This window comes from Triturus cristatus, chromosome 5_2 (assembly GCF_964204655.1).
Source record: "Triturus cristatus chromosome 5_2, aTriCri1.1, whole genome shotgun sequence".
In the NCBI taxonomy this organism is placed as follows: domain Eukaryota; kingdom Metazoa; phylum Chordata; class Amphibia; order Caudata; family Salamandridae; genus Triturus; species Triturus cristatus.
In genome coordinates this window covers 982,320,194-982,343,247 of record NC_140588.1, presented here as the reverse complement: position 1 = coordinate 982,343,247, position 23,054 = coordinate 982,320,194, and the positions used below count along the sequence as shown (strand labels likewise).

General features: G+C 49.4%; 1 protein-coding gene across 10 annotated transcripts in view; it reads left to right on the top strand.

Annotated features, from left to right (window-relative positions):
• The window catches only part of ATP7A (ATPase copper transporting alpha), a 481,542-nt gene that overhangs the window by 40,984 nt on the left and 417,504 nt on the right, over window positions 1-23,054 (top strand). For 3 of the 10 annotated variants that reach the window (XM_085608229.1, XM_085608225.1, XM_085608223.1), the window contains one exon: window positions 14,873-14,969. The exons of 6 other annotated variants lie outside the window; for them this stretch is intronic. The gene's annotated coding sequence lies outside the window, so the exon portion shown is untranslated. Of the gene's footprint in view, window positions 1-5,095; window positions 5,207-14,872; window positions 14,970-23,054 lie in introns of those variants that run through there. One more of the 10 variants, XM_085608226.1, reaches the window with a different exon arrangement.

Genomic DNA, 23,054 nt, shown 5'->3' with positions numbered 1-23,054 from the left:
AACTCTTCTTTCAGCAAACATCCTGTGCGGCTTCCTGTGAGGGAAGGTAACACCTCCCTTTTTAGTAGGCCTCTATTGTTATAGGGCTGGGAAGTCGTTCACATGACTCCCCAGGAGGGCAAAAGGATGTCTGATGGCCAGCAACTGCGAGTCGCAACTGGAAAAACTGGTTAACAGAGTGGCAACTCTCAAAAAGTTGCCTTTGTTTAATAGTGACATTAAATTCGACTTGGACATCATTCGGGTTTCATGCCATGTTTAATTTGATACCTTGAAGTACCCATTTTGGTCGTCCCATTCAGAAATGAGCACAGCTGAAGGGTCCGTGTGTAACTCTGTACTAGCAAATGCGATCACCGGGTTACCCACAGTATAACCAACAATTTCGGGTTTTTACTATGAGGCAATATAAAAACGTATGTCCTGCTTCCAGGTTGCAGTAGCAGGCTGGGAGCCATTTTGCAGTTTGTCACACTCAAGGTGGCACAATCAGTGCTATAGCTCTGAGTCAACACTTTAACTTACAGACCCTCTGTAACTTATACTAGTGACTTTTAAGTAAGTTAACTTATGCCAATTGGGGATATCTAATTTAACATAAACTTTGTAATGGGTTGGAATACTGTCATTCAGGTCTATTTTGCAGGCCTCCGTGCACTCTCAGAATTGAAAAACTAGCTGCATCACTCCAAAACCTTGGGGGTGATCAAACAAAACAAAACATTTCCTTACAAAATGTTTAGCCTCTGAAAAGCCAAACTGTTGCCAAGGAAATGAAGTTTGAGTGTTGGGGATGCGGGGGAGAGAAGAGGCATGGGATAGAGGAAGGATGGGCTCCAGTACTGTATTCAATGTCTTAGTCGTCAGTGTACAATAGCAGGTTAAAACACCAAGTGTGTGTATTCCCTTTAAAACTTAAGCACTCCTACAAATAGTAATCAGCATTAATTCAGGCAATTCAAAATTGCAGGGAAATGAGCACTGTGTCCACAGTCGTGAATATATAGTCCAGCGACCTCTCCACCATGGTTCATTCACAGTTCACCCCTTCTTTTTAACCACTGTTCACAAGACCAGTATCACTTCCTGAACTATTACAATCGCTGTAAAGGTCCAACATCACCTATACTCGCTCTGTTTTTTTTGTGTCTGAATCCAGAAGGCCATTTGAACTGCACTTTGTTTTGACTTCCTTCATCAAAGCCATGAGATTAGCCCCTATCACAACAAAAAGACTATGGCTCTGAGAGTAAATGGTACAAACATCTCCATGCTCTTCTTTTCCTTCTGCACTTGCTACTGGACATTATTTGACACAGGTTAGCTCTTTCTGTGTGTCTGGGTTACTGTAATTCATTTTTGCTGGCCCCCGTCCTTGACTCCACCCAATTGAATTAAAGTCTGCTCTAGATAATTCTTTTGCAGTTGTCACTATATTTCCGATTGGTGTTTTGGCTCAAAATGTGAATTTTATTTGATAAAATATTTTGTATACAATTTTCATGGAAACAAAATGCAAAGCATTTCTCTCTCCGATGGATTTCATCCTAACTTATCAACAAAAATTAAAGACATCTCTTCAACTTTCCACTAGCAGATGACAACTATAGGAGTAGCTGCTAACACTTGGTGAGGCTTGCAAATTTCACCTAGTCTTTTTACATTTCTATGGCAATATTTAGGTCCTGACTATTCAAATATTTTAAAGCCCCATAGCATGAAATCTGGTCTTGACTACTTCTTTTAGTTTGAAAAACTTTTGCCTTTCCTGTCTCATTTATTTATTTTTTAATTCGTATTTGTCATCTCCTCTGATACGGTTCTTTATGGTGTGTTGTCTGCCATCCTCTGGTAGCTGTAGTTTGCTGATATCCTGATATCTCTTGACACAAGAAAATAAATATCGAGAGAATTTATGAGAGTTGGATATAAGACCTTCCATTAGACCTTGTTTATTAGGTCGAGCCCAGACAGCGCTTGCTCTGTCGCTTCGAGACATGTTGAATATAGTTTGTGGGCTTGTCGATTGCTTTTCATTTGTTTCTTCGAGTGTCCTTTAAAAATCCTTCAAGTGGGTAATCAGAAGATTACTGAGCTTTTTACTGGAGCGCCAGCAAGGAAATTCCATACCTTTCCTGGAGCATTAGGCGAGTCCAAAAAAGTGTACATGGGGAGGAAAAAGTCTGCAAGGCAGATCTGCTGTCCAGGATTTTCAGATGATTTTCATGGGAAACAAATGAGCTTTTTGCTAGATGACGTGGAGCATGCGCATGAACTAGTTAGGCCGAAGAACCCATAAACAAGGTGACCTGTGTTGAAGTATGTTTTGTTATCATCCAGTGGCTACATGTACGACGAATTATCCCACCACAACCTCGGAACGCAGTGCGCTTAAGAGCAAAGAGACCAGAGTCATGGGCGACGCCAGAGCAGGCACACAATCCTGCTGAAGGCCCCTGCTAACAAGGATGGCCTCTCAGCTCCTAGGCTGGCACAGGGCATCGCCGGGGTCTGTGGGGATCAAATATAGGCACTGAAGAAGCCATGCCCTCTGAGGCGCCCAGACATCCGCTTCTGCTCAACTTGGCACACTCCTGGCAGTGAGCAACTAAGTGGAGTTGCAGTGACACTCAGAAGCTCTGCAATGAGGGAGGATCAGAGTGCTGCAGTGATCGCCATCTGCTAATGAGTCATGCAGTGAGACCCAGGTGTGTTGTAGTATGTTAGTGAGCGAGATACAGAAACAGTTCTTTGAGTAAAACCGTGGAGTACTGCAGTGAGTCAGTGACTGGGCCTCAAGAGAATTGTGGTGCTGGTGTGGACGAGACTCAAAGAGAGGTGCATCCGTGAACCATGCAATGAGGTTCGGAGTTCTTGCAGTGAGTCAGTGAGGCTCGGGAGGAGTGCTACTTTTGAATCTGTGAGTGAGACTCCAAAATATTGTAGGACATCTGTGGCTGCCCGCGGTCCACGCAGGGGACCCTCATGAGAGGGCGGCTGCCTTAGTGCCACATGAGGGCACATGATACAGCCTAGTGCTGAGGGACCACCTCGGGGTCCGTGCGCCCCACGTCATTTCTGGGCAGGGGTGGGCGAGGAGTTGGGTATAAGTACCTCTTCCGCCCACCTGGCGTCCTCTTTGGGCCGCAAACCTTCCTGCCGTTTACATGGTGTGTCGATGTCGTATCCCTGGTCTGGCGTTGGTTCCCCCGCTGTCGTGTCCCTGGCGTCAGCTTTGTCCCGGTGAGTGGAGGGGTATGCCAGCCCCCTCCCACACAAGTCTTTCCCCTCTAGTATGGTGCTGTGTGGGTGGACAGTCGAGCGGTGTGGTGGGTGACACAAGCCCTGTGTGCAGTGGTGTCGAGTTTTGGGGTGAGTGCTGCCTTGTATGTCCAAGTGGGTTCCATGTCTGCGAGGGCACTTCAGAGCTCGGACCCAGATTTCATGCTTTCTGGTCTCCTATGGGTCCAGGAGGGGACCATGAGGGTAGTGGCTGCTAAGTGTAGGCAGACTCTCCTGCCCGATTTCATTCATGCGTGTGTGGGTGATTACCTGTGGGGCTTAGCTCGGGGAGCGGTTACAGTTTCAGAGTGGCTTGCATCTCCGACAGCGCCTCCGAGGCTTATGGAGATGCATGTGCTGGTTTCATCACGTCTCGCGTTCGGTGGCCGGCCTCGTGGCCCCATCGGCATTGTTGTGGTGTGGAGCAGGGTCACTGCTTTTTATTGGAGTCCATGACCAGGTAATCCTGTCTCCAGAGGCAGGCGGTGCATTGGCTTGTTCTGAAAGTCGTGTGCAGTTGGGACAGGCTCTCTGCTGTGTCTTGGAATCCATGTGGGGTTCTCCTGTCTCCAGAGGTTGTGCGGCTGGGGTAGGGTCACTGCTGTGTCGTGGAGTCCACGTGGGGTAATCCTGTCTCCAGAGGTTGTGCGGTTTCGGAAGGGTCTGGGTGAATGGCCTCTCGTGCATCTTGAGAGTGGCAAGGGAATGGAGGCATGGGTATTGCCACCACTGAGTTAATTTGGTTGGGGGGCCCAGGCATGTGCTGGGACAGCTTGCTGTGGAAGCTGCGGCACAGGCAAGGGGGGGGGTGTCCCCCTCCCAACATTTTGGTCATACAACTGGGATGCAATGATATGAATTTCCTGGGTAGGAGGGCACTCTTGTAGAGAATGATTTCCTCCATGTGTAAGTTGAGTGGTGTATGGATTGGTTTGCAATGATTCAAGAAATGTGTTTGGCAACCTTACATTTCTTTATTTGGCCAGGATCAAAGATCTGGGTTATTGGCCATTCGGGCGTCTTGTGAGTGGCACAGTGGGCGGAAAGCAGGAAAGGGAGGCATGGCTTTTCCACCACTGGGATAATTGGGTGGTGATACCCAGGCATGCACTGGAACAGGGATACCCAGGCATGCACTGGAACAGCTTGCTGAAGAACCTGCAGCACAGACTAGTGGGGGGTGTCTCCCCTTCCAACATCCTGGTCCTACACCTGGGAGGCAATAATCTGACTCTCTTGGGGAAGAGGGATCTGTTGCAAGAATTGAAGTCCTCCATGTGTAAGTTAAGCACCAATTAGGGGCATGTAAGTTAGGGTGGTCAGAATAACCCCTTGTTTAGTGTGGCGAGGATCCCCGTCAAGGGGAGGCTGTGGACACCTCGTGCAGGAGAGTTAACAGTGCCATGCGTAAATTCACTGAACAGAGGGGTTTGGCATTTAGGCATGGCTTGCTGCATGCCAAGTCCACAGGGTGTTTTTAAGAAGATGGGGTTCACCTGTCTAGAGGGGGCATGTACTTGTTTTGCGGGACCTGGGAGAGGCCCTGGAATCAGCAGGAAGTAGGTAAGAATGTCTACCTTGGTGGGGAGCCCGGGTTGTGACGGTCACACCCAGAGCTGTGGAGGAGTTACAGGGCCATCCAATCAATCAATCAATCACATAATTTGTAGAGCGCACTACATACCCGGTAGGGTTTCAAGGCGCTGGGTGGGGGGAGGGTGGGGGTGGTGCTGTTACTGGTCGAAGAGCCAGGTCTTGAGTTGTCTCCTGAAAGTCAGCTGGTCTTCGGTTTGTCGCAGGTCGAGGGGGAGGATGTTCCAGTGCTTGGCGGCGAGATGGGAGAAGGACCTGCCTCCAGAAGTAGTTCTCCGGATGCGTGGGACCGTGGCCAGGGCGTGGTCAGCGGAGCAGAGATTCCTGTTGGGTACGTAGAAGGAGAGTCAACGGTTTTGTGGAGTGCCTTGTGTGCGTGGATCAGGAGTTTGAAGGAGATTCTTTTGTCGACGGGGAGCCAGTGCAGGTTCCTCAGGTGGTGGGTGATGTGGTCGTGGTGCGGGACGTTGGGGATCAGGCGTGCGGAGGAATTCTGGATTCTCTGTAGTCTGCTGATGAGCTTGGACGGGGCTCCGGTGTAAGAGGGCGTTTCCGTAGTCGAGTCTGCTGCTGACTAGGGCCTGGGTGACTGTTTTCCTCGTGTTGGTCGGAATCCATCTGTAGATCTTGCGGAGCATGCGGAGGGTGTTGAAACAGGTGGAGGAGACTGCGTTGACTTGTTTGGTCATGGAGAGTTTCGAGTCGAGGATGACTCCCAGGTTGCGTGCATGGTCACTGGGGGCCGGGGGGGACCCCAGTGAAGTGGGCCACCAAGAGTCGTCCCATGCGGAGGGGTTGGATCCGAAGATGAGGATTTCCGTCTTGTCTGTGTTCAGTTTGAGGCGGCTGTCCTCCATCCAGTCAGCGACAGCCTTCATTCCCTGGTGGAGGTTGGATTTGGCGGTGAGGGGGTCCTTTGTGAGGGAGAGGATCAGCTGAGTGTCGTCGGCATAGGAGATTATGTTGAGGTCGGGCGATGCGTGCTAGTGGTGCCATGTAGACGTTGAACAGTGTCGGGCTGAGGGAGGATCCTTGAGGGACGCCACAGATGATCTTGGAGGCCTCGGATCGGAACAGGGGGAGGCAGACTCTCTGCGTTCTGCCGGAGAGGAAGGAGGTGGTCCAGTCCAGGGCCTTGTTACGGATCCCTGCGTCGTGGAAGCGCGTGCGTAGTGTGAGGTGGCAGACGGTGTCGAAAGCGGCGGAGAGGTCCAGGAGGGTGAGGGCCACCGTCTCGCCGTTGTCCAGCAGTATCCTGATGATGTCTGTGGCGGCGATGAGGGCGGTCTCGGTGCTGTGGTTGCTGCGGAATCCTGATTGGGACGGGTCTAGGATGTTGTTGTCTTCGAGGTGCCGGGTGAGCTGGGTGTTTACTATCTTCTCGATGACCTTAGCTGGGAACGGAAGCAAGGAGATGGGCCTGAAGTTCTTGAGGTCGCTCGGGTCCACCTTGGGTTTCTTCAGTAGGGCATTGATCTCTGCATGCTTCCAGATCTCAGGGAAGGTGGCGGTCTCAAAGGACAGGTTGATGATTTTGTGCAGGTGGGGAGCGGTGGACTTGCTGGCTTTGTTGAAGATGTGGTGCGGGAGAGGGTCGGATGGGGATCCGGAGTGGATAGTTCCCATGGTCTTGATTGTGTCCTCGATGCTCACGTTGGCCCAGGTTGTCAGGGTGTCGTGGGCGGTGGGGTGCGGTGGGTTCGGTGCGGTGCGGTGTGGTCGGCAGGGGTCGTCCGGGGTCTGAAGCGGTCATGGATGTTGGTGATTTTCCGGTGAAAGAAGGTGGCGAGGGAGTCGCACAGGGCTTGCGATGGTGGGGTGTCATTGGCGTTGGAGCTGGGGTTGGAGAGTTCCTTCACGATGGTGAAGAGCTCTTTGCTGTTGTGTGCGTTGTTGTCAAGGCGGTCTGTGAAGGAGGTTCTGAGGCTTAAAGGTACACAGGGGTACCCTCTTCAGGAGCACAAGTGTGCAAATGCCAAATATCCCCAGGAAGTCCTCACGGTGGACCCTGGAGGAGTGACGGCGCCCCACTAGTCCTACGGGCGGTTGTGAACGTGAGCAACCGGGGGTTGCCTGGAACGCTCCGCATGAGTAGAGGAATGGACTGGTGGTCCACCGGTGGGTGGGGTTTACTCTCCTCCCCCCCCCCCCCCCCCCCCACAAAAAAATTGGTAAGCACCGATTGGCTAGGGCCACGGTGCAATTTGGCTCATCAGGTGGGCAGGCGGCAAAGGGGCTCTGCCCTTGGATCGCTCATAAGCTAACCCACCATGTTGGCATATTTGGTATGCAAATAAACCTGTAGCAATTTTCTCCACGAAAAAAGGTGTCTTGTCTGTTTATTTCATCAGGAGATTGCTGTAATTGCTGTATGTGGGATGGGGAGTGTGTTGCCGATATTGGCACTAAGTGGGAGAATCACAGATGTGCTATCAGTGAACCGGGGGGTGTCACTCTGTAGTTCAGCAGTGGTTGCGATGCCACACTGCAACACTCTTGAATGCTTCACTTGGAAAGAGGAAATGTGCATCTTGTCAATGTGTGGCTCTCGAGTGTGATTCAGTGAGTCAGAGAGTTGCAGCTAGTAAGCAAAGGTTACTGTGAACCAGTGATGTAGCCAGTGTGTCATGAGACCTAGAGCAAGGAAGGAAACGGGCCCTCCATCCGCTGTTTGAACTGTGAAATACAGCAAACCTCCGAATTCAAGGGGTCCTGGTGCCACTGCACCTGCTGCCCCAATTGAAGCTATGACTTCATGTTTGCTGGCGCTGCACTGAAGAGATGCTCTTTTCACACAGTCGCAATGTATTCACTAACATGAGTCAGACAAAATGGATGTCATGCCTGTTTGCATGGTTCGTTCTCTAGATTAATGTTCCCGCCTGTCTCACACCCTGTGAAATGACCAATGGCCCCAGCAATTAAAGAAGAACGCATGTGACAGGGAGTCGGCTGCAGGGGTTGTTCTGTAGACTAATGACACCATTTTACGATAAACATTTCTGGCTAAAACATATTTCAAAGTTCCCATGATCTAGAAGCACTCATCTTAAATGCGTGTTGGATTTTCTAAAGTTCATAAACACAGCACTCAGGCAGCAAAGCTATCCCTCATTAGACAGACATCACATGTTACAGATCGTATCATTTCTACCTCCTTACACAGTATTCATTCCCCGGCAACTGAACATTCCCTCTGAAAAACAAATCTTACAAACTCAGGCTTTTGTCAGCAGAGATATTCCTCCAGTTATCCACATCATAAAGGCTAAGGAGTCACACAACAGCGTCATCCCCACGGATACATTTAGCATACAACTGAAAGATTTATAAAGCTGACCTACTCTTTAATTTACACAGATCGTGGTGACTCGGGACCTCCAACAGACCACCTAACAAAATAGGCAGAGCTACTGGGTTGTACTGGGAACGGACAAAGTAGATGTATTTTCCATTTAACGCGGATTTCACAAACAGACAGCAGAACTATCGCTCAGGTTACTTTAATCTTAAAGATATAAGTATAGATGTCACAGGCAGTCTCCGACCTTTTGCCCGGAGAGGTGTTTCTCGGGTACCTACCTTTTCTCGCAGCTTGCCTGGCCTTGCTCCAAACATCACGTCCCGGATCCAATCGGTTCCTAGTGCACTGCCACCCTCTCATACCGTGCCTCGGAACCGATGCTGGGCCAGCGCCTTCTTGCTCTGTGGCATGCCCTTTGGAGGATGACGGAGTAAGTTGTTTCTGGAAATACAGCATGTCATTGACCTCGTGAAGTATGCTAACTTTCCCGTGACTACTCCCCTCCCTAATCCAACACAGGCTTGATATTCGTAAAGGGTGTAACAAGCAAGGATAGAGACAACGTAGACTGTCTTGTGGACGAGGCGGGCATTAGGTCTGGTAGGTGGGTGGGAGAAACAGACACGAGGGCGACAGAGCGAGATTAAGCATCAATGGGGTGGGTGGGGGATTGAGATAATGCTGGGCGCCCAGGTTAAAGTGAAAGCGGACGCCTGTGTTCTTGAAAGCGGGCACCCATGCTGTTAATGTAAAAACCCATACGATAAAGCGCGGCCATGTTGCTTATATAAACACAAGCGCTTCCAGCTGAAGCAGCGCATGTCCTGCCTGCAGTAAGAGAAACTCAATAAAGAAAATGGTACTTACAGACTAAATAACACATACCGTGTAACAACCGAAGTAAAAGGGCCAGTCGCCATGGGAGGTTACAAATGAAGACAAGACGGTACTAAGGAGGGACTAACATGCCTATTTACGAATGAGAAGCCAGCATTTATGAAGGGCACTGACACAAGCCAATGACAAATATGGGCGGAGATTGGACGGGGCTTCAAATGCATACTCCAATATAACATGCCTCGCAGAGCAGCACATGCGCGCTGCCTCCAGGCTCGACCTAAACAGTAGTCAATAGAGCAAGACGTACCGTGTGAGTAGTACATGTATTGCCTGGTGCTATGGTTGTGTAGCCGCCAGACGTTTGAGTCTGATTGCCCTCACCCAGTCAAAAAGGAGCGGTGATCTACCAGTCGCCTATTGAGACTTTGTGTCAGTCGAGAATGCACTAAGGTGATCTAATTGCCACCAATAAGGGTGAAGCCCAGGGCAGAGGCAGCTAGGAGCTAAGAAGCATCCATACACTGCTGTCATCGGAGTCCTGATAGCAGGACGTAGCGGCCCAGTGGATCTGTGGATACCTTTTAAACTACAATGCAGAAAGGTTTTCTTCAGGAGGATGGCCACCCCTTTGGATCCCCACATATAACCAGAAATTTACACCCTGGTCTGTCCAAGAAAAACAGTTTGTACCCAGTAGGTGTGTTTCTTGGAGTAGCAGGACTACTGCTGTTGGATTCACTTGAGATACAGCATAACCGCTCCTCCTTTGAGTTTTTATCATTCACCCCATTGACATTACAGAATAAAATGGTATAACCCTTGGAGTTTCCAGTGGTGAAGTCTGAGCTCATCGCTTAGGTAAGTCTTCGAGGGGGAATGCGGGCCCAACACACCAAGGAGAGTGCCAAGCCTTGGGTCCCCCTCATTCCAACAATACAGGGGGGATGCAGCCCAGGCTGATGTCACAGGCGTTGGCCCACAAGAGCTGATCGTCACTGGTACCCCAATAGTAGCTCCCCCCGGCAGATGATGCCACCAAACGGGCAGACACACCTCACCGACCGGGACACAGTTCCCTCCCAGTCACACTAGTCAAAAGCGCCACCTCCTCCAAGTGCTGAGGCAGTCCGTCCCCTACTCCAGCACCCAGGCACTCCGGGGCCACTGCAGCCAGTGCTGTGGCTGAGCAAAAGTCATGCAGTCCCGCCATCAGGGAACTCAGGCGCCGCAGTCCCCAGGCTGGGTCGAATCAGGAGCTCCTTCGGCCGATGCCCCATTAACCACCTCTGGACCTCTCCCTCTGCGGAGCAAGGTAGGCCTCACCAGGCAGCCTGCATGATTGTGACGACAGGTCAGCTGGGGGCAGCAGGGAGGCTGCCCCTTGCAGCTCCGTCTCTACCTATGGCAAGCGATGCTAAGCCGGGTCAGGACAGATGACTCGGGGCAAGCCGCAGATCTTAAAACCTCCATCTTTGGCCGTTGGCCTCGCCTTCACTTTTTGAAAATGTAATGCAGATTTTGAAACTCTGGACCCCGCCTGCCGCAGGTGTGCTCTGAGCATCCTTGTTTGGTGATGATGCCCAAGCTGTAATTGCTATTTCTAGTGTTATATTTCTCTTTCACTGTATACGGAGCTCGACTCCACTGCAGACTCAGAGGCTTGGGCATTGAGATGCACCTTACTGGTGCTGTGGGTGAAAATGAAGCACTGAGCTCGTCCTTGGGCTTCCCGTGTGAGACTCCATTCTTGGTAGACTCTGTACTGCGCCATATTTTTTATCCAATGTTGATTACATATTTCTGGCCACACCATTAATCCAAAGAAAACCTTTGTTACTGTACAATTTGTGTATTTCTCGCTCTTTTTTTTTTTACCTTTCAGAATTAAAATCCCTATTTTCTTGATCTGGCATTACACAATCTCCTCCTGAATCGCATTTGGTTAACTACAACTCAGTTAAGATGACCGCCTTATTTTTAAAAGAACACAAATTTGCTTTTTAACCTCCATTTTCGAGCCACTTTAATCACTTTATATTCATTTGAATTCATCCTAAATCTATGATAGCTCAATATTTCTTAATAATCTTTATTAGTAAAATAAATATAATTTCATAGACTTTGTATGAACTTACATCACATTTTTAATTCACTTGGATACTTTGCGAACAGTAATGTGTCTGCACAACCAACAGGATTAATCCCAATACCTAAACAGTGAACACTTAACATTTTCACATGATCTGAAATTTGTCTTTATGAGGCCAATACATTTTCACATGTTAAGACGCTGGTGTGATTTGAACCTTTCATTGTGTGGCTGTTCATGCATAATTTTCCTGACATGCGCAGTGCAGGCAAACACTGTTTTACTTTACTATTCGTTTACTTTCTAGCAACATTGATGCGTATTTCCAAATTCATCCTGGTGGTAGATGTACAATCATGTTTATGATCTATTTAGTTTAATTTCGACTTCATTGTAATTCTATGTCAATCTGATATTATGTGATGCAGTTCTTCAACCACAAAGTTTCAAATTCAACCGCTATTTAGGCCTAATATTAAATGTGAAGCCATTGTCCTAAAGCACACCCTATTGTCTCTCGCAGCAGGGTATTAATCAAATGTTTTTTTTATAATTTAACATTTGATTTTCTTGCAAGGCCATTTCGTGCAAAATACCACAAACCCAGTCTGGAAGTATATCAGCAAACCTACCTTTAAAAATAAAGAAATACATGTCATATTTATTTTTTAGGTCTCGCCTGGTGCTAGCAGAGCGCATGTGCTGTTCTCGCCATGCGAGGGCCTTTTGCGATCAATTCAGCCAAAGCTGAATGCACGCGCGTACAGATGGACAAAGATGGCTGCTCTCGCCATTCACAAAGCTAAACATGCACACGTACAGACAAAAAAAAATGCACGTGCCTGTGGACATCCCGACGCCATCTTTGTTTACTTTAATTAGCATAGGGATGTGCACACTCGTGTGCATTTTTTTGTCTGCATTTTTTCTAGGGCTGTAGCCAAGAAATCATTTCTGGGGCCATCTCCTACAAGTTCAAAGTGAGAAGGACGTCTTTAGTTGCATATATCTGCATGTGTAATAGTATGTTTAGACAAACATACTCTTCCCTCCTGGGAACTGTTATTTAGTTGATGGGCATCGGTGCCCTAAATTATAAATATTGTGTCGAGAACTAAACCCCCAGTATTTGCATAGAACTTTCTAAGGAGAAGAAGTGATGCAGGCCATTTTAGGTGTTACGGCACCGAGTATTCAGACTTGAATAGTGGTGCTGAGACCGATGCAGTGGGATTAACATGAGTCACATGTTTTAGATAAAAAGGCAAAATTAGTAAAAGTTGTGAGATATAAGTGGGAAATTTGAAGAGTAGCACATGCTTTACATATATAGTCAATGTTCAGTAGGACAGAAGGTGCATGGATGTAGAGTTTCAGAGTTAGTAGAAACATAACATCTATAAGATATTGAGTGGGCAGATGGAAGCACTAGCTGAAGTAGCAATGGCACTACTTACAATACCATAGAAGCCGGCTCCAAGTGCAAATACGCACCCAAATCCTGCTAACATGGTGTCACAAAGCACACCGTTTCTTGATTTTAGTCCCTTCTCACTTACCTAACTCATCAGTGTGCTACATTCTAATTCCCAGTTCTCTAGTGGATCGTATAAAAAACTCTTGGATCGGTTCCTTCACTGGCCCTTGCCAGTCTTCCAAGCAATTGCTCCTTGTCTTCTGACCAACATTGGCCTTCAGTCCACCAGCCATGCTGCTTATTTCCACTGGTTTTCCAAGGGGCTTGATCTAGCAAACATGCTTATGACACGCTGCTGGTGTATAGACTGTTTAAGTCAAAATGTCCACTACCTCTTTTCAACAAGATCTGATAGCAGGACATCTCCAGACGCCATGGTAGGATGTTTCCCTAAAGGCTCTCTCGATCTGTGTAGATAGTAGCATTGGTTTACTTTGATCCTCCTGTTACGCTGTACCGGTTACATTTACAAGCTTATCATGGGCTGCTGCTGATACTCTTTAAGTGTGTAACGAGCTTCCCACCAGTGGGACTTGACTTTCAGTTTGGTCAGAAGGTTGACATACATGGTTGTTACAGGTCTTCTCATTGGCCTCGGCTTCATTAGTACCTTCTCTGGTGTTGGTGCAGTACCATTGTTGCTCAAGTACCTTAGTTGAAATATCAAAAAAACTGTAAAAGTGATACATTTGAAACCTTTTGGACCGATTTGTGAGGGACATTACCTGTAGCCCTCAAATGAGTCCCCAAACAGCCCGTCTTCTGATCATATTCCTACATTCACTGCGTTCAATTGTTTTGCAGAGAGCCTACCCCCCCCCCCCCACCCCCTGCTCCTCATGGGGGGGGGGGGGGGGGAAGCTACGACCACGTTTTAATTACACAGTAGCATGCCTCCAAATTCAGTGTATGGCATTGATCACCATTACTAGTGAGAGATACAGAGATACCGGCTGTCTGTCCAGAAGAAGCCCTCCATGTAGGGACATTCTCTATTGCTGTGCACCAAGCCTTACAAGCTTTCTTCAGCACATTTACACACTGCTGTGTATTAGATCCCAAAGGAAGCATTATTCATTGAAGACAATTCCAGCATAGGACACGTGTACCAATAAACAAAAGTGGGAAGAACACATTTGGACTCCACATTCGGTTCTGTGCACTACACAATTCAAACACTGTTATTCAAAAGAGAAGAGAAGCACCTCTTTTAAAACAAATTTCACTGTGAGTTAAGGTTACAATGTGGTTTTTTTTTAAAAATCCCTTTATAGTGCGGTCGAAAATGCTTAATTTGCCCCAAATAATAAAAGCACAATGGAACCGTTTACGGTAGGAAGCCTGTGCGTTTTACAGGTGTAAACAACTTCACTGCATTATGACAAATGCGCCACAGTTCACACGTGACGCAATGTATTATTCTCTGCGAATTATTAACTGGTTTTGTATGACACTGGATTACATTTTGTTTTACTCTCTTACCTATTGTATTTCAATGAGTTGGAGTCTAACTTTTTACGGAGCTGTATCCTGCTTCTATCATCATCTTAATTTATATTAATTCAGTTATACATAGACATATTCATATTTTCAGATACACTGAGTGTGATACGCCATTTTGTATGGATGCTGAGTGCAGGGAGGGATCCTGACGTATGACAGGTGAAGCCTCAAGCGGACCATGATGCCCCTCCCCCCTCAATAAAGGGCATATTGCACTTGGGTTCTGCATATATGGTTTATGCCTCGCTGTTCTTTCGTGTGCAATAGTTATACACAAAGTTATTTATCCTGGACACAGGAGCCTACATCCTTGTTGTGAGATGGAGTTACTCTGAATAGGCCCTGTGGGTATTGGTAAATTTGTTTTTTCTCCGTAAAGTGAATGTAATTATAACCTGCAACGGAGCAAGCATGTTACCTGAACATAATTGGGCAGTATTCTCCTAATAGTAAAGAATTTATCTAAAAGATTAATGCATACACGTATGTTTATTAGGACATTTTCTACAGATAACATTGTATTGGCCCACATTGATTATCAGTTAAATGGCAGAGGTGCATTTTGTGTACATGATGTATTTGAATTGTAAAGTGCCCTCGTTAGTTACACTGTCCAGTTAGTAGATCTGGGGGTTTGCCGTCCTCTTGAGCGGTGAGCTGTGAGAAAGTGCTATGGGTGGCAGAGAAGTGCTCAGCTGCGTCTCTTGAGAACCTTATAGTTTTAGGGAGAAGAGGCCAATGGCTTCATTTATTTAGTTGCTTTTTTATTTGTGATTTTCTGCAGCGTGAACATGGCCCCAGGTCCCTACAGAGCTTTGAATGAAAAGGGGCAACATTACAGGAGTGAAGTGAAACTAAAGTGACAATGTATGAGATTGCAGGTACGCAGTGAAACAATGCATACATTAGCTTGAGTAAAAATACAGATGAACAATGTTTTTTTTTTTTTTTTTTTTTTTTTTTAAAAACCTTTATTTTCAAAAGTCTGAACACAGCTATTCAGCCGACAACCCGGAGGTTCGGCAGCTTCGGTAAAGAGGAACAGAGACGCGTCCACAGTACAGTGAAGGAGGAGTGCAAAGATTCCATTTTTTAAATAAACACAAAACACACAACAACCCCCAGCAAGGCAAGAACACTGAATGCCCATGGTGATAGCCCCCCAGGGGAGGCAGGACCCCAATCATCTACCATTTACAGTAACGTGAAAAGAGGAAGAAGGGGGACAGCAGAGGCCAAAGAAGTCCATTAACCATACTGAGCTGGAAAGAAGGTTAGGAGGAAAGCTGTTCCTCGGGGGGATCCAGATCAGGGGCGAGACAAATTCCCCCCCTGTATTGGTTCCACCGCCCCCAGATGGCGTGCCACTTCCGAGGGCGGCCTCTAGCGCAATATACCGTCTTCTCCCTTAGCATACTCCAGTCCATATTTTCTTTCCACGCGGTCAATGTGGGGGGGCCCACGGATCCCCACAATCGCGCTATATCTCTCTTAGCGACCATGTTACCCAGAGTCACCCATTGGGTCTGCGCCGCATTGTGATCAGTGGGCCCCCAGACATTCAGGAGACAACACCGCGCTTCCGGCTGCATAGCAATGCCCGTCACCTCCCCCATCACTGCATGGACTCTCCGCCAAAATTCCGTGATGACACCACATTCCCAAATGATATGCAGGAAAGTACCCACCATACCACATCCCCTCCTGCATAGGCCGTCCTCCGAGAATCCCATGTGAACCAGCCTTGGCCCCGTCACGTACACTCGATGCAGTATTTTAAGCTGCACCAGCCTCAGACGCGACGGGATCGCAACCTCCTTAGGAGAGGAAACAGCAGACTGCCAATCCTCGTCATCCAACTCGAGGCCATCCCTAGACCACTGGTCCCTCAACCCCAGAAGCATATCCGCCCGGACGTTGATCAGTTTCTTATAGATGAGCGAGATCGTGCTCTCGGGCATATGACCATCAAGGACCCGGTCCTCCAAAGGAGAGGACTCAGGCACCTTCTCACCCTCTATGAGGACTGATCGGAGGGCGTGACGCACCTGAATATAGCGGAAAAACTCAGATGGCCCCAGCTCATACTCCTTCTGCAACTCTTCAAAGGACTTCACCCTCCCCTTAATCAGGACATCTCCGACCCTGGAGATGCCGATCAAGTCCCATTTGTCAAAGCCTTTTGTGTGCCAAAGCCTACCCAATCTCTCAGATTCAAACAGCGGGGTAGCGAGGGTGAGCCTATCCTTCCAGCCCAGCGAGTCAGTTGCCATCTTCCACACACGCACCGCCACACCAGTGGGCCCCGTGAGGGACGAGTCCAGGGACCGCGAATACAACGCCCTGTAATAGTTACCACCACGCAGCAACCACCTGTCCATGGCATACCCAGGGCTGAGGGCCGGGCCATAAAACCCATGATTAATCGCACTCAGCTGGGTGGCCCAATAGTACCGTCGGATGTCTGGAAGCGCAATACCCCCGTCGTACCATGGGAGCGTCAACTTTGCAATAGCTATTCGCGGCCGCCCGTCCCACAGCAACGCTCGTTGGAGGCCTTCGACCTCCCGAAAGTAGTTGGCCGGTACCCAATCCAAAGTATTCTGCAGTGCGTAGAGGAACCGGGGAAGAGACATCATTTTGAACAGGGCCGCACGCCCAACGAGGGAGAGCGGCAGCCTCCGCCAGCCCTCCACATCCCGCCTCAGGCGCGCTAGGGGGGGGAGCAGGTTCCTCTCATATCGCACGGCAGAATCCATGGAGATAAAGATCCCCAGATACACGAAGCCCTGCTGAGCAACCTGGATCGAACAAGTTCGAGGGATCGGTGGAACCTCGCCACTAAGAACATATAAATACGATTTACTCCAGTTGATAACGAGACACGAGTTCCTACCGAAAGATGTGAGTACGTCACAGACCACTATAAGTGATTTCTTGGGTGAGGCAAGATACAACAGGATGTCATCAGCATAGAGCGATATACGGTCCTCGTGCTCAGGCGACCATCTAAGTCCCCGTATATCCGGGTGCCAGCGTATCCACGCAGCCAGCGGCTCAAGGGCAAGGGCGAACAACAATGGCGACAGGGGACAACCTTGCCGAGTACCCCTCCCAAGCTGAAACGGAGTCGACGCCCGGCCATTTACCACCACACTCGCAAGAGGACCCTCATACAGCAACCTCACCCAGCTCACAAAACCGTGGCCAAAGCCGAACTTGGTCAACACGGCCCACAAATATGCCCATTCCACCGTGTCAAAGGCCATCGTGGCATCGAGAGACGCCACAATAGCTGGTTCACGCAGCGTGCCCGCCCTGGCGATTACACCATGAAGGCGCCGAAGATTTAACGCTGTGTTACGGTGCGGGATGAATCCGGATTGATCCGGATGGACCAAATCACCGAGTACCCTAATCAACCGGGCCGCCAGGATTTTAGCCAGAATTTTCGGCTCTGCGTTAAGGAGTGAGATAGGCCTATATGAGGCGCACTTATCTCGGGGCTTGCCCTCTTTGTGTATAACCACAATCGTCGCCAGTCGCTGATCCAACGGGAGGGCCCCACTCCCCCGCGCCTCCACGAACATGGCGCGCAGGTGAGGGGCAACCCTATCCGGAAATAGCTTGTACAGGTCGACCGGCAAGCCGTTCGGACCCGAGGCCTTGCCCGAGTTCATCGCGCGGATAGCCCCCGCCACCTCATCGACCGTTATGTCACCATCTAGATCGTCCCTATCTATATCAGAGAGACAGGGCAATGCAATATCACGCAGGAGGTCACGCGAGTCCTCGGGCGGCCTGTCCGACAGTGAGGCATAAACCATACGGAAATAGTCCGAGAAACACTGCACAATCCTCTCAGGTTCCACAATCACCTCTCCCCCCCTCTCCCGTCAACTCCGGCACTACTCTATTGACCCGTTCTTTTTTGTCCTGCCAAGCCAGTAGTTTCCCGGCCTTGTCACCAACATCATACAGACGGCCCTGCTGTTCCCTACCGAGGGTCTTAGCGGCATTCGTCACCAGGTCCTTATACTCGGATTGCTTCAAGCACAGCTCATGCAGTGAGGCCTCTGTAACCTCCTCCTCCAGCGCTCCTTCCAAAGCCGCGATCTCCTCCTCAACCTGCAAAACCTCGCCATCTCTCCGCCGCTTGGCAGCCACTACAAGGGAGAGGGCTTCCCCTCGCAGCACGGTCTTAAATGCTTCCCACAGTGACACTGCCGAGTCCACGGATCCCTGATTGTCCTTGAAAAAATTATCTACTGTCTTTACCAGCGCGCTGCGCATCTTGGGGTCTCGGAAATACCAAGGGTTGATAGGGGCCACCCTTCCCCCTCCCTCTCGACCCAGATCCAGCCTGACCCACACCGGCGAATGGTCAGATATACCACGCGCCATGTGCCTGGCCTCAGACACCAATGAGGCATGCGCAGCCAGAGTGAGTAGGTAGTCAATCCTAGAAAGGCTACCATGCGCCCCGGAGTGGAAAGTGTATTGGCTCTGTGTGGGGTGCCGGAGCCTCCAGCAGTCTATCAGGCCAAGCGTATCTAGAAAGTCTGGAAGCCACTTCTGAGCCCCCCCGTGTCTCTGGGCGGGTATCTATCCAGCAGGCCGGAGCCAACAGCGTTGAAATCACCTCCCACTACAAGCATACCCCCCGGGAGATCCAGCAGGGCCCTACCCAGATCTGTGAAAGTGGAGGCCTGCAGGGCCGGCGGGACATAAACCGAAACTAAAACCAAAGTTCTTCCTTCCCACCGCCCCGCCACCGCCACAAACCTCCCCCTATCATCAACAATGGTGGAGTCCACCTCAAATGGTAGCGAGGCTCTGACTAGGATGCCCACACCCCTGGACCCAGAGGAGAATCCCGAATGAGCTATGAATTTATAACCCTTCCTATTCAGGGCATAGCACGTATTACCTATAAGATGCGTCTCCTGCAGCAGGGCGACATCCGGCAATGACCGTTTCAAGAATTGCAAAACAATCCCACGCTTAATGCGATCCCCCAAACCATTCACATTCCAGCTTATAACACTTAAACCCCTACCCCCCATCCCCAAACGTAAAGAGGCCCACCCCACACCCGAAGAGCCCCCATGGAACAGTCCTGGAAATAATCACTATGCCTTGCTGAAACAAACCCCCCAACAACAACCCCAAAATCCCGGAAACCCCCCCCACCCTGCACCCCTGCTGCAGCTTACAAAGCCCCCCCAACTTGCAGTGTGCCTGTCGCCCTACCAAACCCAAAATCTACAAAAAGTACCCTAAGGGAGGAAAGAGCTCCCCTCGTCCTCCCACAACCTCCGTATTTACTGCAAGTCGTTATCTAAAGTCAGTCCGAGTCAGTCCGGTTCCGAATACATCAACCTTGTTCATCCCGGCCACTGTCCTCATCTACGGCAGTGTCCTCTTCCGTGCGTCGTCGAGGCAGAGCGTCCAGCCATTCATCCGCCATGGCAGGCGACTCAAAGAAGAATGTTCGGTCTTCAAACACCACACGTAGTCTGGCAGGGAAGAGCATGGCGTATTTCAGATCCCTCTCCCGAAGCCTCCTCTTCACCCCCAGGAAGCCCTGCCGCTGCCTCTGTACCTGCTGGGTGAAGTCAGGATAGAAATTCACCGACGCGTTCTGGAAGGGGACCGGGCCCGTTACCCTCGAGGCCTGCAGGATAGCGTCCCGGTCTCGAAAATGAAAGAGCCGGGCGACGATCGGCCTCGGTGTGGCTCCCACCTTGGGCCGCCCACCAGGCACTCTATGGGCCCGCTCAACTGCGAAGAACTTCCCTAGACCCTTAGGCTGCAGATGATTGAGCACCAAGTCCTCCACGAGCAGGTCCACTGAAATCTCGTCCGAGGACTCCGGGACCCCGATAACGCGCACGTTGTTGCGCCTGGCCCGGCTCTCGAAGTCCTCCAGCCGACGGGCTGCGAGATCATGCTCGGTCCGCAACTTACGGAGCTCGGTCTGCAGGTCCGAGACATCATCGGCGAGGCCCGTGGTCTTGATGTCCAGGGATTTGACCCGTTCATTTGTTTTGCCCAAATCCGCGCGGATCAGATTCACATCCACCAAGATGGTATCCACTTTGTGCGCCAGGGCATCAAACTGTCTCCCAATCGAAGTCTGCAGCCCGTCAAGTGCACCCATGACATCCTGGAGTGAGAGCTCCGGGGCCAAGGGCGAAGCAGTCTTCTGTGTATCCGGGGACTGGCTCGGTGCACCCGGTGACCCCTTCTGCTGGGCATAGCGGTCCATGTTATTGGCTTGAGTGTAGGCTCCCCGCCTGGTGGCCTTGGGCTTCGGCCGATCCACCTCTGCTTTGCCCGACATGGTGGGCTCGAGCAAGTCGGGTCAAACAGGACTGCCCTCTCTCAGCGAGAGAGAGCAGGAGTGCTCCGTCTTACGATGGGTCGCCAATGTGGCATGCAGAGCGTCCAAATGATAATAAAGCAGACGCGAGCACTCCCTGGGCTGGGCAGACAAAGGGCGAGAAAGTGAAAGTGAAAGGATAGGGACCTCCGTCCGGCAGTTCACACCTCGCCTGGCCGCTGTTGTTCAATTAGAGGTCGGGCATCCTGCCAACTCGAGCCCCTGGCATCCCTCGGAGATGGGCCTCAATCTTCCGCCATGCATAACTCCGGTTCCCGGTGGGCGATTCGACCTCGGGTGGCATCGATCGCCTCCCTGACAAGTCATCTACACGATGCCATGCCTACAAACAGGATTATATACAGGATAGACGACGGAGGGCACGAGGGTCTCGGGAGCTCAAAGCTCACGCGGCCATCTTGGTCAAGCGCTAGGCTCCTCCACCCAGATGAACAATGTTAATCTCTCATCGCTTTCGTAGGCTCTGTTATTAGTATAATCATTAAAAAGCACTTACATAGCGTTGAAACCCTATCTGGGGGAACCAGGTGATATGGTGGTCGAGGTCTGGGTGCTTGGGGGTCTTCCCCTTAGCTGTACTCAGGCAGGCGATCAGTTGGATTGCCTTCAGTTTACAAATTACTAACAATGTCTTTTTCTGTGGTTTCGTCATCGCAAAGCTACCCGCTGCATGATTATTGTCGAATCCTCCCAGCCGTAGTACTTTATCAGAATGTTCCAGCTTTGAATTTTGGCACACACTGAAGTTGTCCTAAGGAGGGTCATGGAGCACTGTGTAGTGGTCACAAAATGGAAAAATGACGAATAAACAAATAAATTAAAAAAGGTGGGTCATGGAGGATGTGCGCTTGTAGGTGTAACGTCAGTCTGCAAAACCTGAGCAAGAGGCTCACCTGATGCTGCCTCCCAGTTCACATATGTATCACAGGTGGTATCCGGGAGCCCGAGTAAACCGGTGTGAGATCAGGGTATTGTGTTCCTGTGCTATCTGGGGGAGCATCCCTGAAAGAGAACCAATAATAATTCTACTCCCACACCATGTGAAGATATTGCTTTAAAAAGCACCCACTTCCACTGGCCGGCATCATCACGGGGTACCTCCCCGCAGCATTCCAATGATGAGGTTTAGTAGCAATCAGCAAGTTCCTTCTTTGTGGGAACACTTCATGAGATGGCTTTTTTTTTAATGATTTCTTTTTACTGAAGAAATTGTGCTATTTCACACCCACAGAGTCTTAACTCTTCTAGTGTATGTTTTGTTGTAGAAAAAAACACCGGGATTATGATTCCTCTGTAACAAGAATTGGAAGGCTAAAAAAGCATATGACAAGGTCATTTCATGTTCTTTCTGGGTTAAAAAAAAGTGATTGCGAGGTTTTTGCAGTATAGGCTCTCAGTGGATCAACCTGTATCTGCCCTCATTGTCCACACTAATTGCAGTAGCGAATATGTGAATTATATGATCACTTGTTCCTGCGGACTAAGATATGTGGGGCTAACTACCAGAGAAATTTGGATCAGAGTTTTATTTTATTTATTTATAAAGTTTTATATAGTACGAACATGATCCCGAAGGATATATTTGAGGGAGAGGAAGGTAATAGTTTCAGTACAATTATCAAAGGGATAACAACCCAAACAAATCAAATATGCACATCAAACAAGAAGGTTACAACCGAAGGGACAACAAGGGCAAGATAATGATTGGAAAATAGCGAACAGGGAGGGGAGCAAGTGAATAGTAGAGCAGAATAATATCAAACATAGGCCTTAGGGTGAAGGTCCAAGGCATTAGAGCAAACGATCTAAAAACTTCTAAGGTAGGAACTTGTTCATGAGGAATCTTTTTGCTTCCAATTTGAAGGTAGTCTTGGAGGAGATTCTGCGTATTTCCGGTGGGAGAGAGTTCCAGATCTTTGGCGAAGAGCCGGAGAAGGCTCGATGACACGTTCTCTTTTTGCAAAAGATCTGGGGTTTCAGGTTGAGAGAGTTAGAACTCCGAGAAGGTCTACCCCCTCCGGATAATTCCAGCTTTTGCACTAGATAACTGGGGGATTTGAAATGGAGGGCTTTGTGAGACAGACAGGCAATCTTTAGCTAAATTCTTGCTTCATAGGGCAGCCAATTTATGGATTTTAAGACTGGGGGGATGTGCTTGTCTCTTTTCGTACCCGTAACCAATCTAGCCGCCGCATTCAGTGAGGCCCTTATTGGGGCCAAGGTATATTTGGGGTGTCCACAGAGCATAGCACTGCCATAGTCTAGCCTCAGTAGAACAAGCGCTTGGACCACTTGCTTGAAGTCAGCTTGTGGGAGGAAAGGTTTGATATTCCTGAGTATCCTCATTAGGTGATTAGCTCCCTTGCACACATTGCTGATATGATTTTTCATGTTCAGATGCTTGTCTAGGCTGATTCCGAGAGATTTGGCTGAATCAACAATTGAGGGGGGAGCAGTTGAAGGCAGTGAGGTGGTTCATCCAAAGGTCAAACTTGGGGATGAGATTTGGGGGAGAAAAGAGCAGGAATTCTGTTTTGGAGGTGTTGAGGAGGAGGTGGTT